This window comes from Lissotriton helveticus, chromosome 12 (assembly GCF_964261635.1).
Source record: "Lissotriton helveticus chromosome 12, aLisHel1.1, whole genome shotgun sequence".
Classification (NCBI taxonomy): Eukaryota; Metazoa; Chordata; class Amphibia; order Caudata; family Salamandridae; genus Lissotriton; species Lissotriton helveticus.
In genome coordinates, this window is record NC_136073.1 from 46,635,104 (window position 1) to 46,658,227 (window position 23,124).

General features: G+C 47.1%; 1 protein-coding gene across 1 annotated transcript in view; it reads left to right on the forward strand.

Moving 5' to 3' along the window:
• SLC2A4 (solute carrier family 2 member 4) overlaps positions 1-23,124 on the forward strand; it is a 239,908-nt gene that overhangs the window by 43,229 nt on the left and 173,555 nt on the right. The gene's annotated exons all lie outside the window — the stretch shown is intronic.

Here is a 23,124-nt window from a genome sequence, read left to right on the forward strand (position 1 = left end):
ACGTGTTGGTCAGAGGGTGCCCCGAGTGAGCACCGGGACACCCACCTATAAATGATACGGGCCCCGGGGGGATGGGGTCACCATAGATACATTTTCAACACAGGGATTTCTCTTGGAAGTACACCCAAACCAGTTTATGACCAAATATGCAATCCTCCACACTTATCACCCAATATGCAAGATTATCTCACTCATACAGGTATATCCACACAAAAAGAGCCACACCTCTGGACCCAAAAAGCAACTATATATTACACAAGGATAGAGAGCTCAAATAACACAGTCGGTTTTAAAAACAAATTAAAAATAATGACAAAGTCATTCTTCACATAAGTTTACATATACAGAACATTAAAAGCATCATGAGAGACAAAGACAAAGTTGTGAAATATTTCAATTCATCAAGTAAAGGTTACTCCCAATAGGAATCCAATATATAGGCACCATCAATCTATTTAGTAATTAGTTATATTAGATATGAGGCTGTTCCTGGATGTAACCCGTTGTGAAAGTAAAGGCGTTGACGCGTTTCGATGGTAATGAAATATTGGTGTACCACCTTCCTCAGGACATGTGTAATGCTTGTCTCTCGTACAACAATTTAAGATTAAAATACACCGCTCAATATGTTTGAAAAGAGGATGATGGTGTTATGACCAATCCTTCTGTAATCTTTAAAACACGTATATGATCTGTTTTAAATCCACCGTGTTTCCACCAGATCGGTGGATGTGATCCTATATTGGTTTGTGTGTACACATGTATATAGAGCTGGAGATCAGACCTTCAAATGTCAACACAAATAGATGCACTGGATAGGCAATATCCGATGTGAAACTCCACACCAAAGGTACACGGGATTCACCTTTAACCTGGTGCGTGCGCGCGTCGGCCAACGGCCGTCGTGAGCACTACTTCGGTAGTGCTGCGCACGTCCGTTGGCCGGCGCGGCCCCGCCCACTCTTTAGCACTCCCGCACTGCGGCGGAATTTGCGCCGCGGTTAAGGAGTTAGTTTTGGTGAAATTGGATAGTCGTGTGTCTATCAGTCGTCTCCTGAATTTTTGTCTATTGGCTGGAACCAACTCTGTATGGGTGAGATAATCTTGCATATTGGGTGATAAGTGTGGAGGATTGCATATTTGGTCATTGTTTAAAACTTACTAGTGGTACCCTGTCTCTTGGCTAGTGGGGTCACTCCCTGTTTTTTGTCACCATAGATAAAACAGTCTTGGAGAGGGGAGGTCACAAGCCCCTATCGCCTTTACAAAAATAATATATGGCCCGGGGGGATGGGGTCTCTGGGGCCCATTATAGCTTGGGGAAGGGGGGTTGCGCAGCCCCCTTCCCATTGTATTTACATTTTGGCGCCGGGGGATGGGGTCACTGGGACCTAATTACACTCAGGGAGGGGGGCCACCTGCCTCTTCCCTTTATTAATAACTCAGCACCGGGTATGGGGCCCCCGGGACCCAAGAAGGCTCAGGGAGGGGGGCTGCACACCCTGCCCCCTTTTTAATTGGCTTTGGCCCAGGGGAAAATATTACTTTATGTTAAAAAACACTAGAAATTCACTGAAAAAAACGAAAGTCAAAGTAAAGTTATAGGTCATGTGATAAAAAAAATCTGCTTTTGATTAAAAGAAACTTAGAAATTAACTGAAAAAATAAAGGTTAAAGTAATGTTATTGTTAGGTGAATATGTCAGGGACTACATTAACATTCTGAACCAAAAATAAAAAATAAACAAGCATTGGAAATGCAATAGGTCTCGCAGCATTAGAGTTAGTGCTTTTAGAATTGTTTATGGGTTTTTTTTGTAAATCTTTAGCATTTTTGTTTCCTGTAGCCAATGCTAAAGAATTACAAAAAAAAAAGCCATAAACATTTCTAAAAGCTCTAACTCAAATGCTCCGAGACCTATTGCACTGTGTGAGGGTGAGGGGTTGAGGGTGAGTGAGGGTGAGGGTGGGTGAGGGTGAGTGAGGGTGAGTGAGGGGTTGAGGGTGAGTGAGGGTGAGGGGTTGAGGGTGAGTGAGAGTGAGGGTGAGTGAGGGTGAGGGTGGGTGAGGGTGAGTGAGGGTGAGTGAGGGGTTGATGTTGAGGGTGAGGGGTTGAGGGTGAGTGAGGGTGAGTTGGGGTTCACCCAGAAACCCCAACTATGAACACAATTCCCTGAAAAAAAGCTTCATCAAGGTACCATGCGTGTATCCCATAGGCATGCGCAACATGAAATACTGATCGCATGCGCACAGCGTGATTCGAGGGAGGAGGCTACACTGTGATGAACTACTCTTTCAGACAAGCGCGCAAATATACTTTACTCTTTTGCACCTGCGCACAGCTTAAGACACTGCTCACCTAGCCCTGTATGGACGGAATATAAGTGGACAGGGCCCCGAGGTTTAATTTAATATAAACTCGAGACTCCGGTGAAGTAAAATGTAACTGTTAAAAACATAATGAAACTTATACAGATCCAAAAATCTAAAACACCGATTGAATCCAGAGGAAAACATTTGAAGCTGACGACAACTGAATCGCTTTTGGGACGACTCTCAAGACAGACCCATTAGGTGTGTTCTCCCGACACCCATTATACGTGTTGATACACAACGAACTAACTGAGCACGAGCTTTTTGGTTACATTAGTTTGTCAATATACCGTTTACAGGCAGAGCAGATTAAAGAATGATACAGACTAAAAGAATGCCGTACAACACGGGTATCCTTGACTCGAGCTCCAGCTACAGCTAATGTTTTTCCTAATTGGAACGTGACTTTATTTTACCTTTCTGTCACATTTGTTTACAGGTAGTGGTGTATAATGTAAAATATCCTACCTATTGAGAGGGAATTCAATTCTCGTCTTGTCTCGAACAGACTGCGGGCAGGGGAGGGGGCGGAGCGGGGAGAGGGAACAGACGGAGGGAAGGCCAGATAAGGGGAGGGGGGAGGAGAGTAGGAGGAGGAGAGTAGGGGAGGCACGGCCTAGCGGCCGTGCAATCAAGAAGTGAGGGGGCAGGAGAGTAGGCAAGGCAGGCGGCTGGGGGGAGGGGGGAGGAGAAATGCGACGCGACATGGCAGGCAGAGAAAATGGGGAGGGGGCGGATCCGGAGGTGCGTCGTGACACTCGTGAGGGGGAGTGGAGAAGGAGGGGGGAGTAGAGTAGGGGAGGCACGGCCTAACGGCCGTGCAATCAAAAAGTGAGGAGGCGGAGCTGGGGGAGGCTGTGACAGAGAGAGCAGGCAATGCAGGCGGCTGGGGGCTTGTGCACGCGCTTTGAAGCTCATTGCGCATGCGCATTGAGCTTCAATTTCTCGTGCACTGCAAGGAATCGCCACGATTCCTTGCAAGTTGGATAAAGAGTGGATAAGCACCCATAGTCTCGCAAGCTCGATGCGCATGCGCATCGACAGGCGAGACCTAAAAATGACCAGGACGTGCACCCCCGCCATGCACTGCTTATGACCTCACATATTACATCACTCATGACATGTTCTATGACATCACCAATGTTCTTGTCCACGCCTTCTTTATACACATTGCTCTGTAAAGTAGTATGGCATTACAGGCCTGAAAGTAATTATAAAATAGTTCTGAATAATATAATGCATCATTAATGCCATCACAGATACAACTTTCTTGGGTGTAGCAAGCATGTGTTATGTACAATATTGACCCTATATCACACACTTCACGGTTGTTCACACTAACGATCAATCACAGATTTATCGTAAACCCTCAATGCACACGGTGTTCAATCTGTATGCAACTGTTCAGAGAAAGCCAAGTTCCCCTGGATACTAACTCTGTTCCATAATTAATGCCATATCACGGACAGCTTTTATCTGTATTAAGGTACTCAGAGTCACCGAAACTATTCTGAGAAATTAAGTTGATATGAGTAGAAAAGTGTGTACTGTAAACAGTGTTTACTCTATGGAAAGAGTTTACTCTGTACTACACTGTTTGCAGACAGTCAAACTCTCATGAGGAATACACTACAAAGTATTAAAAGTATCTTCTAACAGTGTACACTCTATGCAACATTTGTCAAAAAAGATACTATTCGTATAAAATAAATAAGGTCTAAAGGGGCTAAAGATCATTCTATCTGCACCCTTTATTCTGTGGTGAAAAGTTGCAGCCCATCTTCTGAAGCATAAGAAGCTCATGTACATAGGTTAGTAACTGGTGCACTCAGTCTAGGTTATGTAGAAATGTTCATGCTGAGACGATTCTGACTAATGAGTCAAGGCAGCTCACAATACTTAATATGCAGCAGGTAGAGTCTTGGCTCTGATGAAAACTTGTTCTGCAAAGCCAAAAAACTTGTGTGGTACATTCTACACAAAAGTTGTCAACTGTCATCTGCACACAGAGTTACTCTACAACCCACAGATTTGTAACATGTTCAATACCTCTACCCACCTATGGTGCATTAGGAGCACATGTGTTTTGTCATCACTTGCCCACATTAGCTGGACAAAGGCTGAACACAACTAGGTAGAAAAGTAATACAGTAACTACCCGCCACTATGTAAACTATAAAGCAAACTAACACACTCATTGGATGATGTCACCAGTGATGTAATTTGAGATGTCATCAGTGATGTCATAAATGATGCTATAAAACATCATAGGTGCTGTAATATGTAAGGTCACAAGCAGTGTGTGGCGGGGGCGCAAGTTATAGTTAGCATAGCTGGTAATTTTCTGTTGTTTTTTGAGTTCAAAACATTAATATTGTCACTGACTTATTGACCTAACTATAACATTACATTATCTATTGTTTTTTTGAGCTGAATGAATATATATATATATACATATATATATATATATATATTCATACATATATATTTATGTTAGCGAGTACCCATGATCTAGAGCGTAGTTACTTAGTCTAGTGAAAGTGCTCCAAATTACAATGATGTACTAGGACACTGAAATGTCTTAATACATGCAAAACTAAGGAATCAACACAGGTGCGGCCGTGCAATATCACCTGAGAATGGCGTCATACCTGCATATTCACTCACTCATCCTCCCATACATTCCTTTCAGTGAGTTACCACTCGCTCTACAGAAGGGTCTATAACCTTCTACACTAGCAGTTAACCCTGTCTAGAAACATAGAAATAGGACAAACATTGACCTGTAACTGAGTGTGGACCCCTGTGTTTCTGGTTCTTGTTCTGAGTGTGACTCTGCTGTCTCTGGTTCCTGAGTGTGTACCCCGGTGTTTCTGGTTCTTGTACTGAGTGTGACTCTGCTCTTCCTGGTTCCTGAGTGTGTACCCCGGTGTTTCTGGTGCTTGTACTGAGTGTGACTTTGCTCTCTCTGGTTCCTGAGTGTGTACCCCGGTGTTTCTGGTGCTTGTACTGAGTGTGACTTTGCTCCCTCTGGTTCATCAGTGTTTACCCAGGTGTTTCTGGCTCTTGTTCGGAGTGTAGCTGTGCTCTCCCTGATTCCTGAATGTGTATCCCGGTGTTTCTGGTTCTTGTTCTGAGTGTGACTCTGCTCTCTCTGGTTCCTGAGTGTGTACCCCTGTGTTTAGGGTTCTTTTTCTGAGTGTGACTCTGCTTTCTCTGGTTCCTCAGTGTTTACCCTGGTGTTTCTGGTTCTTGTTCTGAGTGTGGCTCTGCTCTTCTTGGTTCCTGAATGTGTACCCTGGTGTTTCTGGTTTGTGTTCTAAGTGTGACTCTGCTCTTCCTCGTTCCTGAGTGTGTACCCCGGTGTTTCTGGTTCTTGTACTGAGTGTGACTCTGCTCTTCTTGGTTCCTGAGTGTGTACCCCGGTGTTCCTGGTTCTTGTTCTGAGTGTGGCTCTGCTCTTCTTGGTTCCTGAGTGTGTACCCCTGCGTTTCTGGTTCTTGTTCTAAGTGTGACTCTGCACTCTTTGGTTCCTGAGTGTGTACCCCTGTGTTTCTGGTTTGTGTTCTAAGTGTGACTCTGCTCTTCCTCGTTCCTGAGTGTGTACCCCGGTGTTTCTGGTTCTTGTTCTGAGTGTGGCTCTGCTCTTCTTGGTTCCTGAGTGTGTACCCCTGCGTTTCTGGTTCTTGTTCTAAGTGTGACTCTGCACTCTTTGGTTCCTGAGTGTGTACCCCAGTGTTTCTGGTTCTTGTTCTGAGTGTGACTCTGCTCTTCTTGGTTCCTGAGTGTGTACCCCGGTGTTTCTGGTTCTTGTTCTAAGTGTGGCTCTGCTCTTCTTGGTTCCTGAGTGTGTACCCCTGTGTTTCTGGTTCTTGTTCTAAGTGTGGCTCTGCTCTTCTTGGTTCCTGAGTGTGTACCCCGGTGTTTCTGGTTCTTGTTCTGAGTGTGGCTCTGCTCTTCTTGGTTCCTGAGTGTGTACCCCAGTGTTTCTGGTTCTTGTTCTGAGTGTGACTTTGCTCTCTCTGGTTCCTCAGTGTTTACCCTGGTGTTTCTGGTTCTTGTTCTGAGTGTGGCTCTGCTCTTCTTGGTTCTTGAATGTGTACCCTGGTGTTTCTGGTTCTTGTTCTGAGTGTGACTTTGCACTCTCAGGTTCCTGAGTGTGTACCCCGGTGTTTCTGGTTCTTGTTCTGAGTGTGACTTTGCTCTCTCTGGTTCCTCTGTGTTTACCCTGGTGTTTCTGGTTCTTGTTCTGAGTGTGACTTTGCTCTCTCTGGTTCCTGAGTGTGTACCCCGGTGTTTCTGGTTCTTGTTCTAAGTGTGGCTCTGCTCTTCTTGGTTCCTGAGTGTGTACCCCGGTGTTTCTGGTTCTTGTTCTGAGTGTGGCTCTGCTCTTCTTGGTTCCTGAGTGTGTACCCCAGTGTTTCTGGTTCTTGTTCTGAGTGTGACTTTGCTCTCTCTGGTTCCTCAGTGTTTACCCTGGTGTTTCTGGTTCTTGTTCTGAGTGTGGCTCTGCTCTTCCTGGTTCCTGAATGTGTACCCTGGTGTTTCTGGTTCTTGTTCTGAGTTTGACTTTGCTCTCTCTGGTTCCTGAGTGTGTACCCCGGTGTTTCTGGTTCTTGTTCTGAGTGTGACTCTGCTCTCTCTGGTTCCTGAGTGTGTACCCTGGCGTTTCTGGTTCTTGTTCTAAGTGTGACTCTGCACTCTTTGGTTCCTGAGTGTGTACCCCGGTGTTTCTGGTTCTTGTTCTGAGTGTGACTCTGCTCTTCTTGGTTCCTGAGTGTGTACCCCAGTGTTTCTGGTTCTTGTTCTGAGTGTGACTCTGCTTTCTCTGGTTCCTGAGTGTGTATCCCAGTGTTTCTGGTTCTTGTTCGGAGTGTGACTCTGCTTTCTCTGGTTCCTGAGTATGGACCCCTGTGTTTCTGGTTCTTGTTCTGAGTGTGACTCTGCTCTCTCTGGTTCCTGAGTGTGTACCCCTGTGTTTAGGGTTCTTTTTCGGAGTGTGACTCTGCTTTCTCTGGTTCCTGAGTGTGTACCCCTGTGTTTAGGGTTCTTTTTCTGAGTGTGACTCTGCTCTCTCTAGTTCCTGAGTGTGTACCCCTGTGTTTCTAATTCTTGTTCTGAGTGTGACTCTGGTCTCTCAGTGTTTACCCTGGTGTTTCTGGTTATTGTTCGGAGTGTAGCTGTGCTCTCCCTGATTCCTGAGTGTGTACCCCTTTGTTTCTGGTTCTTGTTCTGAGTGTGACTCTGCTCTTCCTCGTTCCTGAGTGTGTACCTGGTGTTTCTGGTTCTTGTTCTGAATGTGACTTTGCTCTCTCTGGTTCCTGAGTGTGTACCTGGTGTTTCTGGTTCTTGTTCCGAGTATGACTCTGCTCTCTCTGGTTCCTGAGTGTGTACCCCGGTGTTTCTGGTTCTTGTTCTGAGTGTGACTTTGCTCTCTCTGGTTCCTGAGTGTGTACCTGGTGTTTCTGGTTCTTGTTCTGAGTGTGACTCTGCTTTCTCTGGTTCCTGAGTGTGTACCCCTGTGTTTCTGGTTTTTGTTCTGAGTGTGACTCTGCTCTTCTTGCTTCCTGAGTGTGTATCCTGGTGTTTCTGGTTCTTGTTCTGAGTGTGACTCTGCTCTCTCTGGTTCCTGAGTGTGTACCCCGGTGTTTCTGGTTCTTGTTCTGTGAGTGACTGCTTCTCACTGCCTCCTGAGTGAGCACCCCGACGTTTCTGTCTCTCTTTCCGGGTTTATCGCAGCTCTGCCTGGTTTCTGAGTGGGTTCTCTCGTGTTTCTGGCTCGAGCTCTGCAGAGAGGCCTGCAAGCCTGGCTGTAGATGGAACTAAGGGAGCACATGAAGAGGGAGTGGCGGCATGCTTCTTGAGTGAGGTGAGGGGGTGGGGGTAGGGAGGGTGGAGAGGGTGAGGCAGTCAGGTCACACAATGTGAAATACCTGAAGGAAGGAGAGGAGTCTGTCCTTCACCCCAGCTCCGTCCGGGGCGTGTCTGCTGCAGGGCGTGCATTCCAGAGAAAAACTGCAAAGTTATAACAAGCTTTGAGCTTGTCTCGCTTTCTGGCTCTGCCAAAGCTTTTTAGGTCGAGCCAGGGCAGCGCATGCGCAGCTCTGTGAGGCATGCTGTATTCGAGTATGGACTTGAAGCCCCGCCCACTCTCCGCCCATATTTGTCATCGGCTTGTGTCATTGTCCTTCGTAAATGCTGTTTTCTGATTCGTTAATAGGATTTTTAGTAACACCTTGTCTTCATTTGTAACCTCCCAGGAAGACTGGCCCTTTTACTTCGGTTGTTACATGGTACATCATATTTAGTCTGTAAGCACTATTTTCTGAGGTTCCCCTACTGCAGAAACGTCATGCTTTCTTGCAACATTCAGCGCACCATGCACGCTTTCACTTTCCAAGCAGCCCGGGACAATGGCGGCCGCTTCTTTGAAATGCAATAGGTCTCGCATTAAAAAAAGTTTGAGCTATTGGCATTGTAAATGACAAAGCCTTTTATTTATGTGTTAATTATCAAACCAGATAAATAAAAGGCATTGTCATTTACAATGCCAGTAGCTTAAACTCTCGCAAATGCAAGACCTATTGCATTGCAAATGCTTGTTTACTGATGCCATTCATCGTCAACCCCAAAACATATATATATCTTGCTGATGCTAAAAATCGCCCCCAAATTTTTTTTTAATGGGCAAAGATGCGCATGCTTCATCACACATGCGCAAGTATGCATCATGATGAGCTTGGCTCTAGTGTCACAGTGCATGCATGTGAGTGCATCACCACACGTGTGCATGTACGCATCATGACATGGCGGCCATTTTTATTCACCATTACAAGGCTGCGGATGCCCCTCTTGGAATGGTAAAAAAAAGCATAAAAGTGTGCTGAAGCACATTGTTTGTAAAGAGGAGCAGCCAGACACCAAATTGCAACGGAAACACAACAGTGAGGTGTTCTGTGGGAGCACACCTGTCCCACACCTGTCCCACTTAGGGCAACACTCTATAGTGTACAAAAAGTGATGGATGGAATGCTTGAATTAATTTCAGTCACTGGTATTTACTCAGGTCGCATCCCAGTCCCCCATTCTTTTGCTCACAATGCCACCTCATTTTGGACCCAGTCATAGCCAAACCAGTCTTGACCGTGCCCCAATGAGAAGAGTCCAGCCCGAACTACAAAGCCACGTCCTCCCTTCCACTCACATATTGCATTAAAAACCAGCATTGGCAATGTGAATAATTTTTTATCATGTGTAGTGGATTTTATTTTGCAGAATTTCACAGCAGACTAAAGGTACAACATGAAGAGCAGCAGAGCAAACTTCCTTAACAGAAATAATAAATAAAGGACAGGTTGCAGTAGCAGAAGGAACATCACACGATTCTCTCAAACACACAGGACAGGTACAATACAGGTACCTAACATTAAAGAGGGATTAGAGGAGTTAAAGGACTGTTTTACACTTTTGTTAAACAGACATCAACACACAAGAAGTACAAAACTTCTTGAAGAAATAGTCAAACCTCTTACAGAATTACGATACATTCGTATAGGCCTTGTTCTCAAACAGGACGATGAACCATCTCCTATCGAGAGTGGTATGCTTTATCAGTAGGTTCCATATCTTGCACTCTGAAGCATTCAAGAGTACTAATGTTCACTGGTTTTACACAACGCACTTAGGGCCAGATGTAGGTAGGCTATTACCGGTTCGTAACCGCCGAAATCGGCCGTTACCGACCGGTAATAGGCTTTTCCTATGTAGGTGGTATATTTACCGATTCGGTATTTACCGAATCGGTAAATTAGATGTAGGAAGCACTTGAAAGAGTTCTTTTGTGCTTTAAGGATTCGTTATTTACCACCAACTATTGGTTGGTGGTAAATCAAGAGGCAAGTTATCTTCTTGTTTATCCAGTATAAGCCTTTATTTTTAAATCATGGAGCAACATATAGGGCTATGAAATGGTTGCTTAACTTACAGAAGAGGATTCTATAGGTGGATGAGTTAGTGAATACGCGCCTTCTGACACCATTCGCACTTCGATTATATCTATGTCAGCATCCCGACAGTCCTGCTGCTACACAAACAAATGATGGATGGAATGTTGAATACATCATACATTCACCCCCAGTCGAGAGATCTGGGTTAAATCCATCGTTCTTTTGCTCAACATGCCACCCCAGTTTAGACCCAGCCATATGCAAATCAGTCTTGACCATGTGCCTCATGGGAATAGTCCAGCCCGAACTGCCAGGTCAGGTCCTCCCTGGACCTGGAACAAGCATCCAAGGACCGGTTTCTGGGTATTACCCCTCATCAGCCAGGCTAGCTTGAATCCAGTGGCACAGTCAACAAGTGACCCACGTCTGGGCATACCCATCCCACGTAGGGTGAAAAGTGCTGTCACTTAGAGGCCAGCTGTTTCTGTTGATTCTCTGGTTTCAAACATATTGAGAAGTAGCCGTTACCTAGTACCTCATTTTTAATTGGAGCCACTCCGGCACAGCCTACGTAACTATGCTCTAGGCTAGAGAGACACCCAGTTGTCCATCTCTTTTCGAAGATGTTAACTGTGGGTTCCCCAGGCCCTGTGAAATCCCACCCTCCGTGGTGCACCCGTTCAAAATTTTGAGGGCCGCCAGTGACACAGTGACATTTCAGTGGGAAAGCAGCACACAAGGGAGACAGTAGGAAAACACATGCTGCACAGGCGGCTAAAACAAAGAGAAGTAGTTACCTGGAATTAAGCAGGGTATGGATACAAATCGTTCATCTCAAATCTAAATGAATGATACATATGTATTCTTCAGAAAAAAGGAAAAACACAAGAAGAGGAAAGAAAGCCATTGAATAACGTCAAGCAATGGTAAGCAGTGGTCTGGCCTAAACCCACACTGTACCTTCTGCTTTTGTCCACCAAAGTTATTTTGGACAAGAGGCAGCTAAAAGCTTTCTGATGATTGCAGTTTTTTTATTTCATCTACAAACATTGAACAAAATGGAGAAACTAACATTCCTTTTACCCCCCCCCCCCCCTCCACACCTGAATGGCCACCAAAGGCCTGTGAGAAGGTTCTTATTCGATATTACACGACTTATCAACTGTTGAGGAAAAGACACGTGTATGTCGTTAGAAGGAATCAAACAATTTAATATTGACCATATTATTGACTTTTTAAAATTTTATGGAGGAGAAATACCTTGTCCTGTCCAATGTTTACAGTTTAACAATGGGTTTGATGCCGCCTCCTAGTAACCACGCCTTAATTCATAAATGCTAAGCAGGATCAAGAACCACCCTCCAAGAGAGCATGGGGGCTGCTTGTCTCAATTTAATTACATGTCAACACCCCCCCAATTGTCCGGACATGGCGTCCTCCCCCTGAAATTATCCACACAAAGGCTATCCAACCCACCAAGTCGATATACAATTCCTCACATTTTGCTCCAATGCAACTCCCGACAAGTGTTTCGCTCTTTTTGTAGCTCTTCAGATGAATGTAGCAAGCCAGTTTAAAATCCAATAAACATTTCTGAATAATGCCTCAGTACCTCTTCAGTAACTAACTTTTCTGCACTAATGAGGGGCCCTCCATGCACAAGAGGGGGTTCAGATATGAGGATAGGTGCCCTTTTCTTTAGGTAAAACAGCCGGGGAATCCTTAAGTGGGCAGTAGTTTTTAAAAGCTCCCTAAGAGAGAGTTTGTAGGATTCTAATTCTGGAATTGACTATAGCCTATGCCAGAATAATAACATTCTCTCCTGTATGGTAAAAGAAATCGGATACAGGCCCATATCTTGTATCAAGGGAAGACTGGTGTGCTCCACAGGAGATTAGCTAAGGGCCTAAGGAACCTATTCTCAGCCACAGTCAGCTCATTGATGACTGAATGGTCCCAAACTTCTGCGCTGTAAAGGGCAGCGCTTTTTCCTTTACTTTTTATAGCTCTATCACTTGTTTTAGATTAAAAGATTTCATTTTTTTGCCATCTTAAGAATTGCCCAGTCTCCTGTTGCAGTTTAACCCCTCCCATGCTCGTGACGGAACCGTTCCGTTACGAGCCTCGGGCGGGCTGTGCTGGTGACGGAACGGTTCTGTCACGGCCTGCTCGCCGCGCCTATCCGGCGCGAATTCCGCGCCTGCACTGACGTTCTAATGGGCGGGCGGGTCCGTGACGGAACTGTTCCGTCACCAGCACAGCTCACCTTAGGGCCATGACGAAGCGGTAAAGTCACGAGCACGGGACCGCCGCGCGGCCCCGCCTCCCCCTTAGCGCTGCGGCGGAATAGCCGCCGCAGCTAAGGGGTTAAGCGCACTCTTGCTTACCTCGGCCTTCCAGCCAGGGCCGGCTCTAGGGGGGTGCAACTGGTGCCATCGCACCGGGCGCTGACTTGTAGTGGGGGCATCATTTTTGCAAGTATCTTATCATTTTAGAAGGACCTGCTACCCTGTTCCTGGCCTCAAGCAATTTTCAGGCATTAATTGAAATGTCAAGATAACTCTGGTGATTAATCGTCTTCCTGGAGAGAGACCGGAGGTTTGCCTAGTGGACGTTTTGACTGGTCCTAAGCAGCACACACAGTTAAAATTCCTGTTCAAGAACGTGAACCATGCAGATAAAAAACTACATATAATGTAAATTGGTCAGTTGGTTACTGCTTCTGTAAGAAAGCTCCTTTTGTTATTTGTCGTTTATAAGTCAAAATCCTAATATAGACCTTTGAGCTATTAACTGTCAAAGAGCCGCATGCAAACTGACTCTTTGCAATGTGTGTGTGATGTAAAGCGCCCTGACACCTTACACTGGTATGAGTGGTGCTATAAAACTAAATGAATCTGAGAGACAGTGGTTATGGAGACTTGAGGGGCACTGTTAAAGGGTGCAAGTCAGGGGATCAGTGGCAGAGGTGGTCATTGGGGAGCGGTGGGGAGGGGCAGAAGAAATTGTCGCACTGGGCATCACCAGAGCTAAAGCCGGTCCTGCTTCCAGCTAAGGTTATGGACAAGGTCACCACAAAATTAACAAAATCATACACCAACTCTAGAGGTGTCGTGTGAGCCAGTATTATTGTTTGGGTTGACCTATAAGAGTTAAGCACCATGTATTTGGTAAAAGAAATTGGATACAGGCCCATATCTTGTAAATTGCCTGCAGACCGCTAGGAGTTTTCGAGATAAGGAGAGTGTTGTCTGTAAATAATAATGTAGGTATTTCAAAGTGCCAATTTTAGGAGCATCATTATTTTGAAAATGTAGGGCCTCTTCCAGGTCGTTAATGAATATGGAAAAGAGGGTGGGTCTAGAACGTAGCCTACCGCATTCCCCTCACAATCCTCAATTGATCGGATTGCTCGCCATTCTTCCCATGTCTAGTGCGTGCATAGTTATTCTCACTAATTTCTATAAGAATATCTAAGATGTTTGCTGGTATCCATACTTTCCAATACTTCCCACAGTTTACATCTTGGGACTATATAAAAAGCATATTTTAAGTCTTCAAAAAAAACATAAAGATGGTCATTTCCTAGTAAAACAGTTTTGCAATAAATAATATAAAACCTCAGAATTTGATCAAGGTTTACTAGGTGTTGGCCTAAAGCCTGCTTGAAAGTCTGAGAGTATGTTGTTTGTTAGTGTCCAATCATTTTCTTTGCCTAATACCTGTGGGTAGAAAATCTTCTGGAGCCCGTCGATTAGGCTGATGGGTCTTTAGCTCCCGGGTTCGTCCCGCTGTCCTTTCTTGTAAATCAGGATCATCTTGGCACTACACCTAGACTCGGGTATAGGTCCCCTCGTTAAAAGCTTTAAATAAGTTTCCCAGATATCAGGCTCTGAAACATAAAGATCTGAGGTAATGCAGTCTGGGACCAGAGGTTTTTGTGCTAAAATTGATTTCAATGCCCCAAGGGAATCCGAGTTAGATAGCTCGAGGAGACCTAATTTCTTCAAGGCAGTAATATAGCCGAAGCAGCGGGCCCGCCAGCCTCGCCGCTGTCCCCCGCATCCATCGAACAACCTCCGGTGGCAGATCCTTCTCCTACCTCGCCGCCAAGACCTGGAACACCCTCCGCACCCACGTACGGCAGACCCAAGACCTACTCGCCTTCAGAAGACTCCTCAAGACCTGGCTCTTCGAGCAGTAGCGGCACCCCCTCCCCTCAGCGCCTTGAGACCCTCATGGGTAAGTAGCGCGCTTTACAAGTACTCTGATTGATTGATTGATTGATCATCACCTCCATCATTGGTTGCAGAGTACCGCTCCGCCAAATGTTCAACCCTCTGATACGGTTTGACGTGGAATGCTACTGAGCTAACTACAAAGCGGATACCGTGCGCTATGAAATCCCAGAATACCTTGGAGTCTCCTGTTTTGGCCGCGTGCGTCAAATCTGCCCAAACCGCCACCTCCCAGCAGGTTTTGGCTTTTTAAGCTTTTCCTTATAGTTTTTGCGTGCCTCGGGATGCCACTCTTTCTTTTGCTTTAATAAGATCCAAGAGTGAAGGTTTTGCTACCCTGACAGTGCATTATACCACGGATGCTGCCTAGATCTGCTCTTTGCTGTTTTCCTTGGTTCTCTTGAGAGCAAATCCCTCAAAGTTACAAACAGGTCCTCGTGGACCTTCATTGTTTGGCTAGGGGTTGCACCTTCATCTGATAAGTGGCTAATTTTTTCCAGATCTTCATCCTCACTTGTGTAAACTTGCTGCAGAATATCTGGCTGTGTCTGCACATAAACCCATTTTAGAGCCTTTTTAGGTCTCGGCTAAAGACGCGCGGAAGCGCGTCTCCGCCGAGATCTTATGTCACCGAGCGTGCTTCCCAGGAGACAGTCCCGGCCGCGCGCATCCTTCGAGGCGATTTGTAACTGGAACGCGCGCTGTGGCCAGGCGCTGTCTCCTGGGAAGCGCAAGCACCACACACGCATGCGCATACACACACACACAAGCGCCCATGCACGCACGCACATACATACATACAGACACCACCCCTGACACATACACACACGCGCGCACATACACAAGTGCACCCAGGCCCCCCCCCCCGCCCCCCGCCGTCAACGTCGCACACATACATACACACACACACACGAGCATACACACACACACACAAGTGCACCAATCCCGCTCCAGCCTTTTGGAACTTACCTTACCTCAGCACGCGGCGCCCAAACTCCTGCTGGCGCGGCCCAGGGGCTCTACACCGCTCACAGGAGCCCCGGGCCGCGAGACGCAACGACTCCGCCTGCCTCCTCTTCCGGTCTGAACGTGGCCCCGCCCCCGTCACAGGCGACCGTGCCTGACTTCCGGGGCGGCCGCGATACTAAGAGACTGCTGGGGACAAAGTGTGGTCTGTGGAGTTACAATGGTTGCATGCAAGGGGTGAGTGTGAAAGTGCCGACCTTATTTATGTTGGCGTCGTGCGGCGCAGCCAGCTGTAGCATTTGATTAGTGCCTAAACAATAGCGATGCGGGCCACGAGCGGTTATTTCGCAGAACAAAGATGCATTGCAGATTGCTTTATGTCGCGTCCATTGGCGCTTATTATGAGAAGTGTACGGTCCTGACGGAAAGTAATTGCTTTCCGCCGGTGTTTTGGTTGGCTGCCGTACATCAGGTAGCCTGTGTTCTCTTTGTATTCACGGGCGGCTTGTACAAGAGAATGGGCTGATTTCCCACAAGGGCATTCACGCTAATTAATTTAGTTATCTCAAGAGCTTAACAAGTTGGAGCCCATGCTGGCCGAGTAGCGGCGTTCTTCCACAGTACAATCACTTCATGGTATTTAAGATTAAGCGATGTTCCTTCCCCATGCGAACGAGCTCACGTGGTCATCTCTGGGCGCGTCTTCTCTTCCCTAGGATTCTAACAGGGAGGTGTCCGCTTTCTGTATTTTTAGTGGTGAGTGGTGAGGGCAGTGTGGTGAGTGGTGAGTGCAGAGTGGTGAGTGCAGAGTGGTGAGTGCAGAGTGGTGAGTGCAGAGTGGTGAGTGCAGAGTGGTGAGTGCAGAGTGGTGAGTGCAGAGTGGAGAGTGCAGAGTGGTGAGTGCAGAGTGGTGAGTGCAGAGTGGTGAGTGGTGAGTGCAGAGTGGTGAGTGCAGAGTGGTGAGTGCAGTGTGGTGAGTGCAGAGTGGTGAGTGCAGAGTGGTGAGGGCAGAGTGGTGAGTGGTGAGTGCAGAGTGGTGAGGGCAGAGTGGTGAGTGCAGAGTGGTGAGTGCAGAGTGGAGAGTGCAGAGTGGTGAGTGCAGAGTGGTGAGTGCAGAGTGGTGAGTGCAGAGTGGTGAGTGCAGAGTGGTGAGTGCAGTGTGGTGAGGGCAGAGTGGTGAGGGCAGAGTGGTGAGTGGTGAGTGCAGAGTGGTGAGTGCAGAGTGGTGAGTGCAGAGTGGTGAGTGCAGAGTGGTGAGTGCAGAGTGGTGAGTACAGAGTGGTGAGTACAGAGTGGTGAGTGCAGAGTGGTGAGTGCAGAGTGGTGAGGGCAGAGTGGTGAGTGGTGAGTGCAGAGTGGTGAGTGCAGAGTGGTGAGTGCAGAGTGGTGAGTGCAGAGTGGTGAGTGCAGAGTGGTGAGGGCAGAGTGGTGAGTGCAGAGTGGTGAGTGCAGAGTGGTGAGTGCAGAGTGCAGAGTGCAGAGTGCACAGTGCAGAGTGCAGAGTGGTGAGTGCAGAGTGCAGAGTGCAGAGTGGTGAGTGCAGAGTGCAGAGTGCAGAGTGGTGAGTGCAGAGTGGTGAGTGCAGAGTGGTGAGTGCAGAGTGGTGAGTGCAGAGTGGTGAGTGCAGAGTGGTGAGTGCAGAGTGGTGAGTGCAGAGTGGTGAGTGCAGAGTGGTGAGGGCAGAGTGGTGAGGGCAGAGTGGTGAGTGCAAAGTGCAGAGTGGTGAGTGCAGAGTGGTGAGTGCAGAGTGGTGAGTGCAGAGTGGTGAGTGCAGAGTGGTGAGTGCAGAGTGCAGAGTGGTGAGTGCAGAGTGGTGAGTGCAGAGTGGTGAGTGCAGAGTGGTGAGTGCAGAGTGGTGAGTGCAGAGTGGTGAGTGCAGAGTGGTGAGTGCAGAGTGGTGAGTGCAGAGTGGTGAGTGCAGAGTGCACATTGCACAGTGCACGGTGCAGAGTGGTGAGTGCAGAGTGCAGAGTGCAGAGTGCAGAGTGGTGAGTGCAGAGTGGTGAGTGCAGAGTGGTGAGTGCAGAGTGGTGAGTGCAGAGTGGTGAGTGCAGAGTGGTGAGTGCAGAGTGGTGAGGGCAGAGTGGTGAGTGCAGAGTGCAGAGTGGTGAGTGCAGAGTGCAGAGTGGTGAGTGCAGAGTGGTGAGGGCAGAGTGGTGAGTGCAGAGTGGTGAGTGCAGAGTGGTGAGTGCAGAGTGGTGAGTGCAGAGTGGTGAGTGCAGAGTGGTGAGTGCAGAGTGGTAAGTGCAGAGTGGTGAGTGCAGAGTGGTGAGTGCAGAGTGCAGAGTGCAGAGTGCAGAGTGCAGAGTGCAGAGTGCAGAGTGCAGAGTGGTGAGTGCAGAGTGCAGAGTGCAGAGTGATGAGTGCAGAGTGGTGAGTGCAGAGTGGTGAGTGCAGAGTGGTGAGTGCAGAGTGGTGAGTGCAGAGTGGTGAGTGCAGAGTGGTGAGGGCAGAGTGGTGAGGGCAGAGTGGTGAGGGCAGAGTGGTGAGGGCAGAGTGGTGAGGGCAGAGTGCAGAGTGCAGAGTGGTGAGTGCAGAGTGGTGAGTGCAGAGTGGTGAGTGCAGAGTGGTGAGTGCAGAGTGGTGAGTGCAGAGGGCAGAGTGGTGAGTGCAGAGTGGTGAGTGCAGAGTGGTGAGTGCAGAGTGGTGAGTGCAGAGTGCAGAGTGCACAGTGCACGGTGCAGAGTGGTGAGTGCAGAGTGGTGAGTGCAGAGTGGTGAGTGCAGAGTGGTGAGTGCAGAGTGGTGAGTGCAGAGTGGTGAGTGGTGAGGGCAGAGTGGTGAGGGCAGAGTGGTGAGTGCAGAGTGGTGAGTGGTGAGGGCAGAGTGGTGAGGGCAGAGTGGTGAGTGCAGAGTGCAGAGTGGTGAGTGCAGAGTGGTGAGTGCAGAGTGGTGAGTGCAGAGTGGTGAGTGCAGAGTGGTGAGTGCAGAGTGGTGAGTGCAGAGTGGTGAGTGCAGAGTGGTGAGTGCAGAGTGGTGAGTGCAGAGTGGTGAGTGCAGAGTGGTGAGTGCAGAGTGCACGGTGCACAGTGCACGGTGGTGAGTGCAGAGTGGTGAGTGCAGAGTGGTGAGTGCAGAGTGGTGAGTGCAGAGTGGTGAGTGCAGAGTGGTGAGTGCAGAGTGGTGAGTGCAGAGTGGTGAGTGGTGAGGGCAGAGTGGTGAGTGCAGAGTGGTGAGTGGTGAGGGCAGAGTGGTGAGTGCAGAGTGCAGCGTGGTGAGTGCAGAGTGGTGAGGGCAGAGTGGTGAGGGCAGAGTGGTGAGGGCAGAGTGGTGAGTGCAGAGTGGTGAGTGCAGAGTGGTGAGTGCAGAGTGGTGAGTGCAGAGTGGTGAGTGCAGAGTGGTGAGTGCAGAGTGGTGAGGGCAGAGTGGTGAGGGCAGAGTGGTGAGGGCAGAGTGGTGAGGGCAGAGTGGTGAGGGCAGAGTGGTGAGTGCAGAGTGGTGAGGGCAGAGTGGTGAGGGCAGAGTGGTGAGGGCAGAGTGGTGAGGGCAGAGTGGTGAGGGCAGAGTGGTGAGTGCAGAGTGGTGAGTGCAGAGTGGTGAGTGCAGAGTGGTGAGTGCAGAATGGTGAGTGTGCAGAGTGGTGAGTGTGCAGAGTGGTGAGTGTGCAGAGTGGTGAGTGTGCAGAGTGGTGAGTGTGCAGAGTGGTGAGTGTGCAGAGTGGTGAGTGTGCAGAGTAGTGAGTGTGCAGAGTAGTGAGTGTGCAGAGTAGTGAGTGTGCAGAGTAGTGAGTGTGCAGAGCAGTGAGTGCAGAGCAAGTGTGCAGAGCATTGTGTGCTGTTGAGTGCAGAGTGCTGTGTATTGGCAATGTTAATGACAATGCCCATTTATTTTTGATTTAAAGAAAAAAAATGTCATGAGCAATGACAATAGCTCTACCTTTAATGATGCCGAGACCATTGCATTGCAAATGCTTGTTATTATCTGAAAGGACTACATTACCCAGAAGGCAAGGTTATAATGATAAAATTGAGCTTCTCTTCACTTGGGCAATACCTGCTTTTGGTGTATGCCATAATGCATCTTCCTCATGAGTTGAAGACTAGACACAATTGTCACATTAAAATCTCCAGCAACTGTTGTAAAGGCTTCAGGATGTCAGCTACTTAGCTGATTAATTAAAAGTGCAAGAATGGAAGATTCCTTGTTCATACCCAAGGGCCTGTTGTAAACATTATAAAGGTTGACACAAGTATTTTCCTTACACATCTCTAGGAAATGTCCCAGCCCCAGAGGACAGGAGTTTTGGATTTCTGTAAGTAGTACGGGCTGAGCCCGCAGCACGGATCCTGCTGCTCGGTAGGAAGCAATGCAGCCTCCTTTTTTCGGGGATATTCATTAAGTCGGCCAGCTGGACATATGCCTTTGGGTCAACTTTAGCCAGTCCACTGAGCTGTGATTAGCAGTTTTATGCTCATCATTAGAGAAACAAACCCCCAGATGCATCAAAGTTATGTTTTGCGAGTCCTTAATAGCGAATTTTAAGGATTCGCTATTAAAGACTCGCAAAACGGGATGCATGTAGGAATCGCAATATTATTTGCGATTCCTACTGATTCCTAATTTGCAATTAGCTAATTGCTAATCGCAAATAAGGAATGGCTTTCCCATTCATTCCTATGGGCCGAAAGGCCCATAGGAATGAATGGGGAGTCATTCCTTATTTGCGATTAGCAATTAGCTAATCGCAAATGTGCCGCAATTTCAAGGGTGCCAGGGTGTCCAAAGGACATCCTGTTGCACCCCAGAAATGGTAATGTTCACTGGTATTGCGCACACACATGTCCCAAGGACATGTGTGTGTGTAATATACAACTTAGAAAAATGCACTAAAGTGCATATTTCTAAGTTTTTGCTATTTACCACGTAGTTTGACTTTGCGGTAAATAGCGACCCCAGATTGCGAATTCGCAATCTAGGAATGGTTCATGCATTGCATTTAAGGAATCGCAAATTGCGATTCCTTAAATGCAATCGCAATTTGAGAACTCGCAATTATTTGCGAATTCTTAAATTGCGAGTGCATGAACCCTTGATGCATCTCAAATGCCATTTTTGCGGGCGCAAACGGCCGAATTTAGCGAATCGCACCGTTTGCGCTCGCAAAAATGCTTGATGCATCTACCTGTAAATTCCCAGAATCCAGGGGGTTGACTAAAACGCACCGCAAGGGCTAGGGTGGCCCTAATGGCATGGGGGCCAGTAAGCACCTCCTTCCATTCCCTCACGGGTAAATCTAAGCCTTTCTTTGATAAAAATGACACAATGTGTATTTGTAAAGCGCACATTCACCATAAGGGGCTTTTAGGCACTATTGATATGTAACAAATATTTATTATTACCTAACATAATGGTACTCTTTTACAAACTTCAAGATGATGAGAGGCTGAGTGGATTTGCCGGGATACAAACCTGGGAGCATGTGATCAGACACGGATCCCTGCATTGGTCACATCAGTCCACTGAGGCGCCAGCTTGGGTACCGGTATGATCACATAACGTTTACAGCACCCTGGCTGTAAATGCTGGTACAATCTAATAAAAGCATGGCAGCCCTGGGGGGAAGTAGGGTTGTCCAATACAAGTATGGAAGCTGTGTTAGGAAGAGGTGTGGCGCAGCGGCCAGGGTGCCTGACTCCGGACCACAGGGTTCACAGCTCGATCCCTAGCTCTGGCGGCAGGTTAGCCCAGCACCATGTGACTCTGGGCAATAGCTTGCTTAATCTTCCCGACGGCCCCCAGTGCCGGGACACCTCTCTGGAGGTAGCTGTACGCTTTACAAATGCTGGTATTTTATTTCATTTACCGGTACTGTCCATTGATATTGTATCAGCCTGCGCAGAAATGGTTGTCCTCTCCCATGAAAGGAATAGCAGCCATGCTGCAAAGTGTTCGCAATGTCCAGTAATGTCGAGAAGCTCTACTATCAATGCAAAGAATTGTCGCCATGCTGCGTAGTGTTGGTACTTCCCGATAAATACACCGCCGACTTCTGAGGAATGACTTATTGTGCCAATAAAAGCGCACATCAGCCTTCCCGAGAGGCGCTGACAGTCTGAGTTAAAAGCATTAGAGACCTCGAGGTAGCTTCATTCACCCCCAAAAAACTGTGGCAGCCCTGATTAGAAATGTTAGCAGCGTTCATGATAGTACTGTCGCATTGCTAAAGAGTGTTGGCCCTACGCCATTAAAGCTTTGGTAATTCTGGTGAAAGGTGCTCTTACTAAAATTACAGTGGTAAGTACACACAGTGGTAAGGAGGGATCCATATATATTGATCTTTTTATAATAGGGGACTATAAATTCCCCTATATTAGGGACAATATCCTATAATTCAATGTTTTACTTAAACAAGGAAACGATCACATACCATTGGAAACTGGATTACATTTTTTAATTATTGTAATCCGGGGAGATACTTTGTCCTGTTTATATAACACGATTTTCAAACGCACAATATACACATATATATACACATATATATAGGCTTTCCTGTTTTCAGTTTCTATTTTTGGTAAATTCTGGTGGGGTTTTTTCAGTGTTTTCAATATCTTAAAAAACAGTTGTTATCAGTGGTTACACATTTTCGCGCCACTAAAAACAACAGAAAAAGTGTTTTTCCGGTGTTTATGGAACGTTTTGCTTTTATTATTGCTTGCTTTCTGCATTGAAAGAACATGGTATATAGACAGTGTATATGAGGTCCAAATAGATTTTTGCAAATTAATCTTATTGTAGTACACCATACAATACTTCTTCAGTGAGTCTTTGGGTCATGTGCGCTCGCTCTTTCCTTCCCATGTAAACTTCTGTGAAAAGGCCCTCTCAGCATTCTTAGCCCATTGGGCTGAGAACCATGAGCTAAGGGACACAGTTGGGATGACTCTTTCTTTGATGAGACATAGAGCACGAAATTATAAATATTTGCGTTTTAGTTCTTGTGCATTAGAAACCAGTGCACCAGAATGGACTAAAAAGTCAATAGCATCCCTCATTAACTCTTAAGATTGTAAAGATGCTTTCAGCATACCATCTAACTAGTGGCAAGGATCTACTCCAGGGAATCACTTCAGCTCGGGTATGAATTTTGACAGGTCCTCACACAACTTTTTTTTATATACGTAGCTGAATCACTGCAAATACAAACAATATCACTCCAATCTTTGTCGGACTTGGAAAGAACCTTTTTTGCAGAGCATTACAAGTGACACTGCGTTCCATGTTTTCCAAATGTCTGGTGTCATGTTTTCACCACTATCCCATGTGCTTGGTCATATATATATACTTGTCACTATACCTTGCATTGAATGTTTAAAGCCTGAGGTGTTGGCAATTCACCTACTATCAATACTGACCCAATAGAAACTATGGTCTGATGTATTAAGGGTTTTTGGGTTTCGCCTGCCGAAAGGCTGCGCTCTGCGCAGGTTTTCAGCGCAGGTGAAATCCTTTGTTGACTATAAGGAGTTCGGGAACGTCCCCCGGCTCTCATTGGCTAGCTTCATAAATGGAGGCTAGCCATTGAGTGCCGGATCTGTCCGTCAAGGCCGGACCAGATTCGGGGGCGTTCCCGAGATTTTTTCCCTGGGCGGAGTTACGTTTTTTC